Source organism: Dama dama, chromosome 21, assembly GCF_033118175.1.
Source record: "Dama dama isolate Ldn47 chromosome 21, ASM3311817v1, whole genome shotgun sequence".
In the NCBI taxonomy this organism is placed as follows: Eukaryota; Metazoa; Chordata; class Mammalia; order Artiodactyla; family Cervidae; genus Dama; species Dama dama.
The window spans coordinates 7,495,259-7,510,523 of record NC_083701.1 but is presented as its reverse complement, the minus strand read 5'-3'; the positions used below and the strand labels follow the sequence as shown (position 1 = coordinate 7,510,523).

The following is a 15,265-nucleotide window of genomic DNA, read 5'->3' as shown; positions in this document are numbered from 1 at the left end:
CCCAGAGCCCCAACTTGGGCCTCGGTTCTTTGCACTGGTAATGCTGTTACAGGCTTTGGAGAGGACAGCACAGATCCTTGGTGTCCCCAAGACATTTGGGTATGTCACTGACATACCTGATGTTTTGCTTTTCAGTTCCTTTGCCTGCAGACTATAGTAAGAATTAGTAAAGTGTCAGTTCATGTTTCAGATTTCATTTCATTTTAAAGCTGTCAGTTCCTATTCACTTAACCTTAAAAAACAAACAAACAGACAAACAAACAAAAAAACCCTTTCCCAGTATAATTTTGCCTTCTGTTTGAAAATTTCAGTAGCAAACTTCTAAGTACCTTGAATTGGTTCTCTTATTTGAAGAGAAGATATTGGTCTCTACCATTATCACATATACATAAAGAAAAAGTATTTCTTCTGGTTAAACAAAATCACAATATTCAGTATAGGTTTTAAAACATAAATTTTCCCTTGAAACTTACCATATAGTGTTCTTGAAGCTAGCCCAATCCCCAAGGGAAATGCATACTATGTCTTGCTTTTGTTTTGTTCAGTCACTCGGTTGTGTCCTACTCTTTGCAGCCCCATGGACTGCAGCACGCTAGGCTTCTCTCTTCTTCACCATCTCCTGGAGTTTGCTCAGACTCATGTCCATTGAGTCAGTGATGCTATCCAACCATCTCATCCTCTGTTGTCCCCTTCTCCTACCCTCAGTCTTCAGAGTCTTTCAGTATCAGAGTCTTTTCCAAAGAGTCAGAGCTCCTCGCATCAGGTGGTCAAAGTATTGGAGTTTCGGCTTCAACATCAGTCCTTCCAGTGAGTTTTCAGGACTAACTTCCTTTAGGATTGACTGATCTGATCTTGTCTTACCTAGGTTTTTAGTTTATTTATTTGGCTGCACCAGACTTCAGTTGTGGCACATGGGATTTTTCAGTTGGGGCATGTGGGATCTAGTTCCTTGACCAGGGATTGAACCTGGGTCCTCTGCATTGGGAGTGCAGAGTATTAACCACTGGACCACCAGGGAAGTCCTTTGCTTAGTTTAATAAAGACTCCACTCACTTTGACTGTTTCTTTTAACATTAAGTTCTTCTTTGCTGTACATTGTATCTTAATTTTAATTATATTATTTTACATTGTTGGGCAAGAATGTTAACAAGTCAGTTTATATTTCAGTATCTTCTAAGTTCTTTTATGGCAGGGGCCAGGAATCAAGCCCTGTTAAGATCACTTATTCAATATAGATCAGTTGCAAGTGATTTTCTTAAAAGTCATCGTTTTAAGATGAGGTGCATCTATCTGTATAGAGAAAACAAAAACAATCTGCTTTTTCCTTTTTCAGTTTTCTGATTCATATGTTACTCTAGTACTCTTGCCTGGAAAATCCCATGGACGAGGAGCCTGGTAGGCTACAGTCCATGGGATCACAAAGAATCGGACACGACTGGGCGGCTTCACTTCACTTTACATTAAAACTGACAAGCTGGACAAGAGAGTGCATTGGTTTTGTATGTCTGCTGGGACACGTGGCCGCACGTTTGTTTGCTTCATCATCTTATAGTTCTGAAGGTGACATGTTTGGAATGGGTCTCACGGGGCTGGAGTCAGGGTGTCAGCACTGCCTCTTCTGTGGGTTTCTCCTGCTTTCTCATCCGTCTTTCAGATCCTGATTACTTTTGGCTCGCCTGGATAATTCAGGATAATCTCCCCATTTTAAGGTCAGCTGATCAGGAACCTTAGTTTTCTCTGCAACCACTAATCCTCCTTTGCCTGCAACTTAAATTCTCTGGTTCTGGAAATCAGGATGTGGGCATCTTTGAGGGACGGGGCACTATTTTGTCAACCACTAGAGGGACTGGAGAGGCAGCAGAAACTGATGTTTATTAAGCACTGAGTATAGCTTCAACATGGTTTTAGGGATTTTCATGTATTAGGGCATTATCTCAAATTATACATCAGGGGTTTTAGAGATGTTAAAATAACTTATTCGTGTCATGTAATTATTAATAATAATGAGGTATTTTGTTGGGTTCTTGCTAAGTGTCATATACTGTGTCAGGAGATTTACAGAGCATATTTTTCTCAATTCTCAGTACAGCCCTCTGAGATGAATCTGAGATGAATGGCATAAATTTCACTTTATACATGAGAAAACAGGCTTCCATGGTACTGTGATTGGCTCAGTGTTACATGGCAAGCTTGAACTGAAAGCTGTGGACTTTGTCAGTCTGATTCCCAAGCTCATACTCTTTGTGTTAAATTAATCATCAGTTACCATTGCTCCCATCTATTTTCCATATTGCTTCATACACTGTTTAATCTCTGCAGCAGCCTGCTACAGATAAAGGGGTTTCCCTGGTGGCTCAGACAGTAAAGAATCTGCTTGCGATGCAGGATGCTGGGGTTCAGTGCCGGGGTCAGGACGATGGCCTTCTCTTAATATCCCTGTTTTATATATAATGAAACTGAGCCTGAGAAAGAGTAAAGCCAAGCTCTGTTTTGACTCAAAATCTGTGCTCTTTTTTGATGCTATAAGAGGTGTATCTTGTTTGCAGGTTTTTGCTTCAGTCATACATATTCAACATGATCACTTGAAATTATTTCATAAAATATGAGGAAAATATAGAGAGAAAACAACTAAAAATAATTGATGCAATAATAATTAAATAAAGAATGCCGGAAGAACACAAGGTTATATGTCAAAAGTAGGGCTGAAAAGTGCTTGGTTTATACTGACCCTGGTGCTCAGTGGCATGAAATAAAAATAAACTAGGACTTGATTCAGAAATTTGTTTCAACTAATGTTTGTGGTAGATTGAGCAGTGGCCCCCAAATATGTCCATATCCTAATTTTCAGAACTCGTGAATGCTACGTTACATGGCAAAAGAGACTGTGTAGATATGATTGAGTTAAAGACCTTGAGGTAGAGGAGATATCCCTGGCTGTCTGGGTGGGCCCAGTGTGATCAGCACTGGTCCTTACAAGAGGAGTCTGGAGGAGGAGTCAGAAGACCACGGAAACAGACTGGGGTGGTGTGGCCGCAGCCAGGTAGGAGTGCTGGCAGCCTCTAGAAGATGGGAGGGACAAGGAAAAGGATTCTCCTTTGGAGTCTTCAGAAGAAATGCTGCCTGCATGTGCCCATTTTAGACTCTAACTTTCATACCGTAAGGTACTATGTTATAAACAAGAAGTCACTAAGCTGGTGACAATTTGTTACAGTGGCAATATGAAACTAATATAATTTCCTTAAATAATTATGAACTGCTTAACAAAAGAACATTTGGGGACTTCAATACGTTTTTTAAATAATGGATGCAAAACTAGGCAGAAAATTGGTAAGGAAATAGAAGATGTGAACACCACCACTGTATGCTGACTAGACTTAGAAAGCATTTATAGAACATGCAGGAACTATCAGATTTTTCTCAAGTGCACCTGGAATATTCTCTAGGACAGACCATATGCTAGTCCATAAAACCAGCCTCAGCATATTTTAAAGAATGTAAATCATGTAGAGGACTCAACATTCAATATGCCAGCAAATTTAGAAAACTCAGCAGTACCCACAGGACTGGAAAAGGTCAGTTTTCATTCCAATCCCAAAGAAAGGCAATGCCAAAGAATATTTAAACTACTGCACAATTGCACTCATCTCACATGCTAGCAAAATAATGCTCAAAATTCTGCAAGCCAGGCTTCAATGGTACATGAACCTAGAACTTTCAGATTTCAAGTTGGACTTAATTTAGAAAAGGCAGAGAAACCAGAGATCAAATTGCCAACATCTGTTGAGTCATCGAAAAAGGCAAGAGAATTTCAGAAAAACATCTACTTCTGCTTTATTGACTCTACCAAAGCCTTTGACTGTGTGGATCACAACAAACTGTGGAAAATTCTTCAAGAGATGGAAATACCAGACCACCGTACCTGCCTCCTGAGTAATCTCTATGCAGGTCAAGAAGAAACAGTTAGAGCCAGACATGGAACAACGGACTGGTTCCAAATTGGAAAAGGAGTATGTCAAGGCTGTATATTGTCACTCTGCTTATTTAACTTATATGCAGAGTACATCATGGGAAATGCCGGGCTGGATGAAGCACGAGCTGGAATCAAGATTGCTGGGAGAAATATCAATAACCTCAGATATGCAGATGGCACCACCCTTATGACAGGAAGCAAAGAAGAGCTAAAGAGCCTCTTGATGAAAGTGAAAGAGGAGAGTGAAGAAGCTGGCTTAAAACACAACATTCAGAAACTAAAATGATGGCATCTGGTCCCATCACTTCATGGCATGTAGATGGGGAAACAGTGGAACATGTGACAGGCTTTATTTTCTTGGCCTTCAAAATCACTGCAGACGGTGACTGCAGCCATGAAATTAAAAGACACTTCCTCCTTGGAAGAAAAGCTATGACAAACCTAAACAGCATACTAAAAAGCAGAGACATTACTTTGCCAACAAAGGTCCATCTAGTCAAAGCTATGGTGTGGATGTGAGAGTTGGACCATAAAGAAGGCTGAGTGCCGAAGAATTGATGCTTTTGAACTGTAGTGTTGGCGAAGACTCTTGAGAGTCCCTTGGACTGCAAGGAGATCAAACCAGTCCATCCTAAAGGAAATCAATCCTGAATATTCATTAGGGGTAATGCTAAAACTGAAGCTCCCAATACTTTGACCACTTGATGTGAAGAGCTGACTCATTTGAAAAGATCCTGATGCTGGGAAAGATTGAAGGCAGAAGGAGAAGGGGATGACAGAAGATGAGATGGTTGGATTGCATCACCAACTCAATGGACATGAGTTTGAGCAAACTCTGGGAGTTGGTGATGGACAGGGAAGCCTGGCGTGCTGCAGTCCATGCGGTTGCCAAGAGTCAGACAGGACTGAGCGATTGAACTTAGAGTATGTTCTCTAACACAGTGAAATGAGATTGGAAATTAATAGCAGACAGAAATGTGAGGAATTCAGAAATATCTGGAAATTAACAGACTCCTAAATAACCAGTGAGTTACATAAGAAATCATAAGGGAAATTAGGAAGTATTTTGAGATGAGTAAAAATAAGAATACAGCCATTTCAAAATTATGGGATGCAGCTAAAGCAGTACTTAGAAGCAAACATTTAGCTGTGCATACTTAATATTAAAAATGAAGATAAATCTCAAATCAGTTACCTAAGCTTCTATCTTAAGACATTGGGGAAAGAAGAGCAAATTAAATCTAAAAGTGGCAGAATGAAGGCAGTAATACAGATTAGAATGGAAGTTAATGAAAAAGGGAATAGAAAAACAACAGAGAAAATAAACCAAAAATTGGTTCTTTGAAAAGATCAACAAAATTGACAAAACTTTAGCTACATTGACTGAAAGAAAAGAAGACTGATGACAAAAATCAGGAATGAGATTAATCTATGGATTATAGAGATATGAAAAGGATTATGTCTGTGTTAGTCACGCAGTCATGTCCAACTCTTTGTGACCCCATGGACTGCAGTCCACCGGGCTCCTCTGTCCAAGGAGTTCTATGGAAAGAATATTGGAGTGAGTTGCTGTTCCCTTCCCCAAGAGGTCTTCCCAACCCCAGGGATCAAACTCGGGTCTCAAGGGAATACTCATATGTAACTATGGACATTACAAAAATGAAAAGGATTGTAAGGGAATACTTTGAACACTTCTTGCTCATAAATTAAGTGTCTTAAAGGAAATGAACAGATACCTGAAAGACACAAATTACCGTAACTGACTGAATAAATAGAAAATCTGAATGGACTGGTAAAGAGAGAGAATTGGTTAAAAACAAACTTTTGTTCTCAATAAGAAAAGCCCAGGTATAGATGGCTTCACTGGTGAATCCTACCAAACATTTAGGAAATAATTAGTACTCATTCTTCACAGTTCAGTCACTCAGTCATGTCTGACTCTTTGTGACCCAATGGAGTGTAGCATGCCATGCTTCCCTGTCCATCACCAACTCCTGGAGCCTGCTCAAACTCAATGTCCATTAAGTTGGTGATGGCATGGAAAGTTCAATCAGGGTCTATTCTAAGGAGCCAGTTCTTCCTATTGGAGTTTCAGCTTCAGCATCAGTCCTTCCAATGAATATTCAGGACTGATTTCCTTTAGGATGGACTGGTTTGATCTCCTTGCAGTCCAAGGGACTCTCAAGAGTCTTCTCCAACACCACAGTTCAAAGGCATCAATTCTTCGGTGCTCAGCTTTCTTTATAGTCCAACTCTCACATTCATACATGACAACTGGAAAAACCATAGCTTTGACTAGACGGACCTTTGTTGGCAAAGTAATGTCTCGGCTTTTTAATATGCTGTCTAGATTGGTCATAACTTTTCTTCCAAGGTGCAAGCGTCTTTTAATTTCATGGCTGCAGTCACCATCTGCAGTGATTTTGGAGCCCCCCAAAATAAAGTCTGCTACTGTTTCCACTGTTTCCCCATCTATTTGCCATGACGTGATGGGACCAGATGCCATGACCTTATTGTTTTGAATGTTGAGTTTTAAGCCAACTCATTCTTCACAAACTTCCAAAAATTAGAAGAGGAAGGAATATTTCCCAGTTCATTGAGTCCAGTATTATCCTGATTCCAAAAAGACATCACAAGAAAACTATAGACCAGTATCTCTAATGAATATAGATGCAGAAATCCCCAGTGAAATACTAGCAAACAAAATCCAGGCCACCTGTAAGAAGGATACACCACGATCCTGTAGGATCATACACAATCACAACCCAGAAATGCAAGGTTGGTTTAGCATCTGAGAATCAATTAATTTCCCATACTATGCCAATAGAATAAAGGGTAGAAACCACATAATCACTTCAACAGACACAGTAAAATATTTGATGGATTTTGAAACCCTTTCAGTGATAAAAATGTTCAACAAATTAGGAGTGTTCCCAAAGTCTGATAAAGTACACGCGATGAAAAACCCACAGGTGGCATACTACCTAATTGTGAAAGACTTTTTGCCTTAGATCAGGAACAAGCAAAGAAGTCAGCTTTCACTCCTTCTATTCATCATTGTTCTGGAGGTTTTAGCTGGGTCAGTTGGGGAAGAACGTGAGATAAAAGCACCCAGATTGGGAAGGAATAAGTACAATTAACATGATCTCATATATAGAAAATCACAAGGAGTCCACTAAAAATCTGTTAAAACTAGCAAATGAGTTCCTCTTTCCCTTCCCTTCTGTATTTAAATTAAAAATTGAATATTCTGATGATAAGTATCGTGTGTACTTTACTGGTTTATGACTTTCTTGAGGCCAGGACTCATGTCTGTTCTGTAGACCATCGTACCTAGCACCTGTACTCGTGCCTTATGCACAGAAAGTGCTCTTCACATACTTGATAAATGAATGCCTATTGTGGAAAAGAAGTATGAAAAATAAAATCAGTTGCACTCCCCACAAAGTAGTCATTTGGAGGTTGTCAGTGTTAGTATTTTAGACAGTTGACTTCTCCATATAAATTGTCATAATTTCATTTTTTAGCTTACTATTCTGTCCTCCTCATTTTCTTCGATCAACAAAATACTGGGAATACTGTTTTTCATGGCTCAGTAGGGCTCCGTGTTATGTATGTCATCCATTACTTAGCGGATTCCTCACTAATGAACATTTCCAAGTTTTTGAATTAATTGTTAATTCTGACTTGTCTGCTCTGTGTCCTTACATTCTGTACATTTCTGCCTTTACCTGGATCACTGCAAGAGCCTGAATTTGTTTCCTTACCACTAGTGTTCTCCTGTTTTTCAAGATTTGCGTTTTAAAAAGAAGCAGTGCAAAAATGCAGATCCTTTCAAACTGCGAATGCAATCAAGCTATGGTTTTGTTAAAAGCTGTACGTCCTGTCCTCAGGGTAACTGGTATCCTCGGGGTCTTTCTCCGGGTGGTGTTCCGCCCTGCTGGCCTCTCGGTCTCTGTCACTCCCCTCTTTGATCCCGAGGTTACAGTTGTGCTCAGTTTCTTGCCTGGTTCATGACAGCCAGTTGTTCTTTGCCGTGAGGCCTTTCCTTTGCTCTTCTGTTCTGCATTGTGTAACACAAATGCCCTTCTCCCTCTTGTGTGCTTCATCCATTTATGTTTGGGGATTCAGCCCAAGTGTCACCACCGGAAAGAAACCAGTTTGCTGCCCACTCTCGATTTTGGATTGGGTGCCATCCTCTGTTCTCTTTTGATCTCTTAGGCACTAGGACTCAGCACTGTGCATAACTCAGTCACAGCCTTTATCACTCTGGGTTTTCATCTCCTTACTTACGTCTCCCTTTACAGAGTGAGCTTGAAGGCGGGGTTGCGTGTCCACTGTATCTGGAACACAGGTGCTCAGTCAGTGCTTGGTTATTTAGGGAGATACCAAGTAGAAAGTGGTACTTGGCAGGCTCCCAGCCTTGCACCTTTTATGGGTAGTTGGTAACGGGAGCATAATGTGCTAAACTAGAAAGCCAGCTCTTTGGTTCTCCATTTCCCATTCTGCCTTGTGGTTATCTTTCAGATGTTGCTCCTTGATGCTGCAGACGGGCAGAGAGCTTTCTTTGACACTCAGCATAATGATCAAAGCTGGAAGAGGCCCACTGCCAGAATTAGTGTTTTTTCAGAGTTTGGAGAGACTCTTGAAGAAGTGCTTTTGTCTGATCTCCTTATGGTTTTTCAAACTTAAAAACAAAGGTGTTATAATGTCATTGAGTATTACATTAATAGATAAGTTCATGGATGATGGACTCATGGCTAAAGTTGTCCATAGGACAGAGAGAAAAATAACTAGCCATGATGTGTATAGTATTTGGATTTCCATCTGATAAAACTCACAGAATTACAAAGCATTTCACAGTGCTGCCCTGGGATATAGGAAATGGTTACTTTTGTAAGGGTTAATACTTGAGAAAAGGGTGGTGGAGCTGAACTCTTGGTTACTAGACCAGTTTGTGGAAGATATTTTTCTACCACTTACATGCCCATTGTCCTTATATCTCCATGGTCCCAAATGGACCTGGAGCCATTTTCTTTTTTTTTTTTTTCCCTCCCTCACTGTTTCTTTCTCTAAGTTTTTGGTCTGGAGTTTGTGTGTTGGGATGGGTGGGAGGAGGCCCTAGGGCCTGAGAAGAGCTTGCCCTTTGAGATTCTGACTTCACTGTTTGACTAGGGAGTCTGGCAGAGCACATGGCAGGTGGGCCCTGGGCCAGCTGTTAGTCACGGGGACGCGGGCAGGTACATTCCCTGCAGCAGTGCCCTCCCAGGCGAGGGGGTGCCACCACCCAGCCAGCTGAGCGGTCGGGGAGGTGTGTGTGTGTGAGGGTCAGGGAGGCAACGGAAACGTTTCTTCCTGACAGAGCAGGTGCCCAGCCAGTGTTCATTCCTCTCTTTTTCATAAGGGTTTCCCCATCAGAACATCTGGAGAAGGACTCAGTGCATTAGATAGTAGGTTTTGCTTTGTTTCTGTTCTTGTTTTCTTCTCCGTCACATTCCTAGACATTGACTCTCTTTCCTCCCTTTCTTTCTCTGTCTCCCTAACTCTGTAACCCCATCCGATAAAAAGAAAGGTCAAGACGCAGATAGGTTTTCCCTACTGAAATGTTATATTTACTAGTCAAATCCCCTTTCCCCCTGGCTCATGTTTGAAAGTTGCTGATTATATTTTAAACATGTGGTACAGTGGCCAGACCTGTCTGAAACCGTCTGCCTAACCCAGTAACGACTGTATTACACTTGCCTCGCTCAGGGCAGCAGACCCAAAGAGGAAGGCTTGTGGCGGCCCGCGGGCGCCTGCCGGGGGCGCATGCGCAGTGGCCCGCCGGGCCCGCCGTGGCTCTCGGCCTGGCCCTCGCGGTCAGTGCCGCGGTGTCATGGCGGCGGCAGGCGGGAGTCGGGCAGTCTCTGTACTTCAGAATCTCTGTAACTAAAAGTCTAAGGTGTGTGAATCACATTCCTACTCTGAATATAGACGACTGTGTGCTGGGCACAGAGCCAGCAGCAAGAAATTTAACCCTCTAGTACCTAAATTTCCCGAGTAAACTGTGGAACCTAAAAACCCTGCCTCCAAGGCCTGTTGCGAAGATCTGCTAACATACATAAAGCTTTCATTACATGGTGGGTGGGAACATTCAATTAATGTCAGCTGCTGTTATTAAGATTTTTATTATTATTATTTTTACAATTTGTATTTGTCAAAGCGCTGTGCTAACCGCTGGGGAGGTGGCAACGACTGAGAAAGAAGGAGCCGCCTCTGCTGGACTGTGTGCAGGTGATCAAATCAACTGGGCAGGTGGGGAGCGGCCCCGCCTCAGTCCTTTTCTTGGAGCATCCCGCTCCCTCCGGCAGGTGATGCGTTTACCGTCCCCCGCCCTCCTAGAGTGTAAACTCCATGCACACAGCACGGTGTCTGCTTGCAACTGTGTCCCCAGCACCCGTCAGGGTGGCTGGCACGTCGGCATTCAGTAAGAGAAGTGGACGAATGAATGCCGATGGTGCCCTGGGGACACTGATAGGAAAGTGGTGCATTAGCCTGAATGGGACAAGGAGAGCTACAGAGATGGTGCTCTTTACCCTTGAAGGGCCTTGAAGGGCGACCTAGCGCCAGCCGTCTCCTGATGGAGAAGGGATTGCAGCCAGAGAAGCCGAGGTTTCGAGACGGGAGGTCTGGCATGTCAGTTGGAGGAATAGCTGCCACCTGTTGTCACATCAGATGCTCTGATGGCTCGCTTGCATGGAGATAATAGGAACTCATTTTCTGTCTGGTTATTTAGTCTTCAATCCCGAGAGTTTAGTTCTCGTCTAAACTCTTGCTTTGTTTATTGTAGGACATTATTTGTTTTATGCAAGATTTCATATGGTAGCTTCATCTTTTTGGGTGAAGTTAATCCCTTGAATCTTAGCTGTTCCTTGGTGATATCAAGCACAAGCAGATCTAAATAATGATGGTAAATGTAGTGGTAATGATGATGATGGCCTTTGTGGGTCACTTCACGGTTCTTTTACCAAAGATTTTCATGTGTTGCTTCACTAAGCCTCTTAATAGCTTGATGAGGTATGTAGGATTGAGTTAGCATCCTTGACCTGTATATTTTTTTCATTTGCCTAGGCCTTCAAAATATATCCTCCTGTTCCTGCCAAAGACCTTAGCTTCTGAGTGCTATGTGTTGTTTTTGCTTGACTTTTGTGGTCCTGGACCAGGGATCCAGGGGTGTAGAGAGCAGCTTGTCCAAGAAGCCTGGTCCGGTGTGCTCCATTTGATCCCCCCTTAGCTTTCCAGGGGTGACATGTGCATGATCCCAAGGCTCTCCAGCTCTTTGCCAGCCTGTTGGCCTCCGGTGGGAGAAGCAAGCAATGCGACTGGTTGATGGACCCAAGTCCCTCTCCAGTACTGCTTATGATCCTTTATTTTACTCTTTGGAGCATCATCCCTTCCACAGAAGCCAAGTTTTACGAGGGTAGAGGCATTTGGATGGATGAACAGTAAATGGGTGGTGGCCTCATTTTGTCTGCCAGAGTTCACTTCCCTAGCCCTTGTCTGAGCTCCTGTTGGTGGGTCAAGGGGATATTGGGGAAGTTTAGACTCCTCCAGAAATTAGAGATTTGTTAGTAGTCAAAGTGGATGTAGTCTCCATTGTCTAAGTGACAAGACTGAAGCTCAGAGAGGTTCAGTAACTTGCCTTGGGTTATATTGTAGTCAAGTGGCAGGAACTGCTCAAGCCCAGGTCCCTCCAAAGCAACTTGAACAGCTTTCTCAGCTCCATTGAAAAGGAATAGTAATAGTTGTTTAAATATAACCTGTGCATATTTAGGTATGTATGTCTTGTGTTTTGTCTTCCAGGTGTTCCCAGTATATGAGCACAATTTGAATAATAACAGTAATGTTTACCTCTGTAGCAAAACCCATTCTTATATGGTGTATATTCATTTATAAGTTGGCATGCTTAATTGTGACAGAAATTGATTTGCAGAAATACTGTAATCAGATCTGATCAAACATGAATAATATCACACAAAAATACTCATTTCCAAAATCATCTTTGATGAAAGACACCATTTTGATTCTGCTCTTTTATTTTCTCTCTTTTTCTAAAAGAGGCCAGTTTGAGCTCATCTGTTTGGAAAAAAATGATTTTTCTTTTCTGTCTGGTATTTTGACAGTAAACATCAAATGTGTGCTCACTCAATCGTGTCCAACTCTCTGTGGCCCCATGGACTGTAGCCCACCAGGCTTCTCTGCTCTTGGGATCTCCCAGGAAGAATACTGGAACATGGGTAGCTGTTTTCTCCTCTGGAGGATCTTCCTGACCCAGGAATCCAACCCAGGTCTCCTGCATTGGCAAGCATGTTCTTTACCACTAGTGCCACCTGGGAAGCCCCGACCTTGAACTTTAGACCTATGTTAAATAAATTTCCTTTCTATAATCTTTGTTTCTCTTTCGTTTTTCTCAATATTTTAAGTTATTTAAATATTTCACATAATGTCTTGAGTATATTTATCATTTAACATCATTTGTCAGTGGTGGTTAATATGTTTAACGTTAACATATAAGGTCCAACAAGGTGTGTAACATGTCTCTGGCCACTGTTGATTTTGTAGCACATAGTGGGCTTCAGAGACATGTGGAATAAATGACATGTGTGTTGTAGATACAGAAACACTTTAACATTTCCTGGTTACAGAGTGCTTATCATAGTCTTAATCCCTCTAGATGCATTGGAAGGGCCCCATATATCTGGGAAAGACTGGGGTTCTTCCTTGGAGAAGTCACGGATCTGTATCTACACGTGGAGGGCGCAGGTCTTCTTATCCAAGGCCAGCAGCTGTTTTGACCCCGCCTTCAGCTGTGAATAAGGACACGTCTATCCAGTGTCCCTTTCTTTTGACAAAAGTTGTCTACAGTTTGGTTTTGTAACTTTAGACCTTAAGAAGTAGACTGCTCTTTGTTCAGTGCAGTGTTCTGTTCAAGAAATGGTACCTGGAGGGAAAGGCCTGCCCTTCCTCCCTCTATACCTGCATGGATGTTGCTGATGTAACAGCAACAAGAGCTTTTACTTAAAGGAGAGCCTTTATTTAAACCCTCCATGGATGCTGGTAATGGAGAGCCTTTCTTTGAACCCTGTGACCTCAGACAAATGACTTCCTGCTCTGTGTCCTCTTTAAAGTGGCGAGATGATGGTGCGGAGTAAGATCAACTGGAAGACATGAGAGACTCTTCAGTTTGTAAACTGTCGATGTAACACAAAGGCAGAGTGCTGTCATCAGTGCCATCACTGGTATTGTTAGAGTTATTGAAACATAGGTCTGGGTTGCAGCGTTTTTTATACCATTAGGTTTGAAAAGATTAATAATATGAAAGTGAGTGAGTAATGCAAGGCATTGTGTAGTCAGGTGTTAAGGGGAAAACCAAGGAACAGACTGAGGTACATTGTTTAGAAAAGGAAGTGTTACCAGGGATTGAAATTCTGAACTTAACCGCCTGCCAGTGTTAGTCATGAATGATGGAGAATTGTTCTTTACTTTTTTATTGGATTTTTAAAAAACCACCTCTTTGCTTGATTAATACCTTTAGGTTTAAGTACAGATTATTAAAATAGGCAATGACAAAAATAGCATATTGAAAAATGGCGACTAGCATTTGACTCTATTTAAAATCTAATATTTATGCCATTGGTACACATACTTATTATGACTGATGTTTTAGAACTAAATAATTAATTTATTTTTAAAATATTTTAAAATTTATTTAAAAAAAATTTCTCAGTTTTAATTTGTGCATGCATGTTCATTTGTTCAGTCCTGTTGGACTCTTTGTGACTCTGTGGACTGTATAGCTTGCCAGGTTCCTCTGTCCACAGGATTCTCCAGGCAGGAATACTGTAGTGGTAGCCATTTCCTTCTCCAGAGGATCTTCCCAACCCAGGGATCAAACCATGTCTCCTTAATCTCTGCAAGAATATGGTAAATATTGATGGATTATATAACACATAAATAAAAAAAACTCTCTGACATTCTTAAAAATTTGTATGAGTCCAAGTCAAAAGGGATCCTAAGACTGAAGAGATGGAAAGCTCCTGGGTTTGTGAGACCATGGTTCATACCCATGGTATTGCTTTGTACTTTTGCCAGAAGATGTAGAAAAGTTTGTTCCGTGAATAAATTAAGTTTCTTGACCAATAACTATTAACATGTTGTTTGATGTTGTTCTGCTTGTCAGTTTAGTAACTGCTTATTCTATAAACTGCTATTCTAATGTAATAAAGTAGGTTTTAAAAGTTTTTGTACATTTGAGAATTTTAATAACAGGAAAAATCACTAATTTTTTAAAGGATATGTTGTAATATCCACTGTATGCTTTCTCCACCCATAGTCACCAATTTATGAATCTATGAATTAAGTTTATGTAATAGGTAAGGGCTTATTTATGTTGCCTTTTTCTTCTTGAGGGATCTTTGATAGTTTTGTATCTTATAAGGAAGTTGTCCATTTCATCTGAAGTATCAGATTTATTGCTATAGAACTGTTGGGTTACATTTCTTTATCCTTTTAATAATGGTAGGATCTGTGGTGATGTCATTCTTGTTCCTGGTGTTAGTAGTATATCTTCACTTTTTTTCTCAGTCTGGCTAGGGGCTTATCATTTTATTGAGCTTTTCAAAGAAGTAGATTTTGGTTTTATTAATTTTTTTCCTCTACAATTGTACATTTGTAACTTCATTGATACCTGCTCTTTAGGGTTAGTATATGATAATAATCAATAAGGTGATATTGTCTTGTCGCTGAATTTGTGTTGATAAACAGCAGTTAAACTCCATTTTCTTCATGGTGTTTGTGGGTCCTTTGTGATTTCCATAATTTCCCTTATCATATTATACTCTGATTTGGGCCAGCTGGCTCAGAGGGTAAAGAATCTGTCTGCAATACAGGAGACCTGGGTTCGATCCTTGGGTCAGGAAGATCACCTGGAGAAGGCAACCCACTCCATTACTTTTGCCTGGAGAATCCCATGGACAGAGAAGCCTGGAGAATCCCATGGACAGAGAAGCCTGGTGGGGTTCAGTTCATGGGGTCACAAAGAATCAGACACAACTGAGCGACTAACACTTTCACTTTTCCATTGCAAGTCTGTTTATTCTATCAGGGTTGGATTCCCTGTGGTCAGGGGCTGTTTTTGCCCTGTTTCCTGGCTGGAGCCCAGTCCTGGCACCTGGGCAGTCACTGTAGCCGGATGAGTGAGTGTGAATGTCAGGAGGAGGGCAGTGTGTGAAAAAGTCTTTTTTTTGCCTCTAGGAG

General features: G+C 41.4%; 1 protein-coding gene and 1 non-coding gene across 3 annotated transcripts in view; one reads left to right on the top strand and one right to left on the bottom strand.

Annotated features, from left to right (window-relative positions):
• KHDRBS3 (KH RNA binding domain containing, signal transduction associated 3) overlaps window positions 1-15,265 on the top strand; it is a 157,449-nt gene that overhangs the window by 18,539 nt on the left and 123,645 nt on the right. The gene's annotated exons all lie outside the window — the stretch shown is intronic.
• TRNAG-CCC (transfer RNA glycine (anticodon CCC)) lies at window positions 946-1,018 on the bottom strand. The gene has a single exon. It is a non-coding gene; the product is annotated as a tRNA-Gly (tRNA).